Raw genomic sequence first — 2,694 nt, forward strand, 5'->3', positions numbered from 1 at the left:
TAGGATTACAGGCGTGAGCCACCACTCCCATCCCTTTCCTTTTTTTTTTTTTTTTTTTATCCTTCCAGTTATCCCTCAGTTTCTCTGCTTCCTTACCAAGAAAAATGTATCAAAACCATTTTGAATCTGGGTTGTCTCAAATTCTTGACCTTCCATTCCCCTCAACCCACCCCAGTTGGGTTTCTAACTCACCCACCACCTACCTCGTTAAGCTTACCAATAGCCTCCGTATGGCTAGAATCCAAAGTGACTTTTCCACCTTAATTTACATGATTTTCTATCAGCATTCGACAACATATGACTCTTGACATCTCCCCACAATGTTTCTTTGCCACAATTCTGTGATAAGGTAATAAATCTGGGCTTTCCTCTTATCTCCTAGGCTAATCCTTCCCAATCTCATTTGCTTGCCTCAAAATGTTGGCCTGCAGCATTCTCAATGTTCTCCCCTTAAGCAATTCAATTTGTCCTAAAACTTTGGATACCATCTATATTCTGATGACTTCTCAATTTATATTTTCAGGCCTGACCTCTGCTCTGAAGTCTAGACTCACCTATTAAACTGCCTATCTAATATCTTCTCTTAATTCTGTGCTCCAAAACTCTAAAGTCTAGAGCATATATCAAAATATCTAATATTTCCTCTTAACCCCATAATCTCATTTTCCATTATCTCGGTTAAAGGTTTGGAAAGCACTGGCGGCTCAAGCCAAAATCCTAGACATTATTCTTCATCTCTCCTTACCTGTCCCTGTCACATCCAGTTCATCAGCTAAGTCTATTAGGTACACCCCCAAAACATAGAGTAGGTTATTTTCTGCAAATAATGACTGTTTTCTCTTCCTTTCCAGTTTGTTTTTCTTGTCTTAATGTACCAATAGGGACTTCTATGAATATGCTGAAGGTAGCATTGAGAGGGAACGTTCCTCTCTTGTTCTTGAATTTAGCGTGAGTGCATCTGACTTTTTACTAGAGTATAATGCTTGCTGATGGTTTCGCGTGGATATACTATTTCTTATAAGAAGTCTTTCTACTTCACTGTATTGCTAATGTTCAATTATGAATGGGACTGGTATATTTTCAATTTATTTTTTGGCATGATCATGAAGTTCTTTTTCTTGTGATCTGTGAATTCGGTGAACGTATATCTGTACTAGAACTGCATCATCCTTGCATTCCTGAGACTCATCTGTTCCCCTGATCTACTTCTTCTGGACTTGGAAGACCTTTCCTGGCCATTCCTGTTCTTTGTAGCAGTTTGTCCTGGGCAAGTTCTTGGTTTATTTTCACCATGTGATACCATCTACCTGGATCTTTTAGGAGGAACCTGTCTTCTGGTTTTTCAGTGCTGTGTTAAGAGTCTCAGAAAAGATCTGACTTTCTAGTAATTTGGGGCCAGAGGTTGAAGAGGCTGGAGCCTGTGCTTAGTGTGCCATCTTGTGGAGAGACAGAAAAGGACTCACATTATATAGAAAGACATTTGGGAATCTTCCTACTTACAGGAATGCCCTTGATCCAGAATGTGGGGACACATGGCAAGACAGGGGAAGGTGAAACTTCAGAAAAGAATCTCTCCAAAATTAATATCGGCCAAAGTTCAAGTGAGGACAGGCCCAGGAAGAAGTGAAGACAAAGACCATAAAATGTCAAAGCCTAAGAAATTTAGTTAAAAGCTGATTATTTTCCCTAAAATTTTCATCATCATCATCCCCCACAAAAATATTGCTAAAAAATTCTCGTAAGTACTGACTACAAAAAGTAGGGGGAAGAAGGCCATTGGAAAGTTTCCTCCCACCCAGTCTGACCACCAGCATGACCAAAAGTTATGTAACCTGTTATTTAGTGCAGCCACATTCATGAATGATCGTGACTAGATCTTCCGGATAACTTGGTGCAGCTTCTTCATCGGCACTTGCCTCACCTTGCATTTTTATGTTATAGAAAAGGCTTCTTTCCTTAAACCTCATGAACCAACCTCTGCTAGCTTCCAACTTTTCTCAGCCTTCACAGAACTGAAGAGAGTTAGGGCCTGTTCGGTTTATGCTTTGGCTTAATGAAATGTTGTGGCTTTTTCGATCTTCTATCCAGACAACTAAAAGTTTCTCCATATCAGCAATAAGTCTGTTTTGCTTTCTTATCATTTATGTGTTCACTGGAGTAGCACTTTAATTTCCTTCAAGAACTTTCCTTTTGCATTCACAACTTGGCTGTTTAGTGCAAGAGGCCTAGCTTTTGGCCTGTCTCAGCATTTGACATGTCTTCCTCGCTAAGCTTAATCATTTCTAGCTTTTGACTTAAAGTGAGAGACATGTAACTCTTCCTTTCCCTTGAACGCTTAGCAGTCATTGTAGGGTTGTCAATTGGCCTAATTTCAATACTGTTGTCTCAGGGAATAGGGAAGCCCAAAGAGTGGGAGAGAGATGGGGAAACTGCCAGTTGGTGGAATAATCAGAACACACACAACATTTATTAAATTTGCTGTCTTATGTGGGCATGGTTCATGGCACCCCCAAACAATTACAATAGTAACATCAAAGATCGCTGATCATAGATCATTACAATAGATATAATAATAATGAAAAAGTTTGAAATATTGAGAGAATTACCAACACGTGACACAGAGACACAAAGTGAGCACATGCTTTTGGAAAAATTACATCAATAGATTTTCTCGACTCAAGATTGCCACAAATC

General features: G+C 39.4%; 1 protein-coding gene across 1 annotated transcript in view; it reads left to right on the top strand.

Moving 5' to 3' along the window:
* The window catches only part of TMEM139 (transmembrane protein 139), a 360,773-nt gene that overhangs the window by 232,735 nt on the left and 125,344 nt on the right, over nucleotides 1-2,694 (top strand). The window lies entirely within an intron of this gene.

The sequence above is a fragment of the Eulemur rufifrons genome, chromosome 29 (genome assembly GCF_041146395.1).
Source record: "Eulemur rufifrons isolate Redbay chromosome 29, OSU_ERuf_1, whole genome shotgun sequence".
Lineage (NCBI taxonomy): Eukaryota > Metazoa > Chordata > Mammalia > Primates > Lemuridae > Eulemur > Eulemur rufifrons.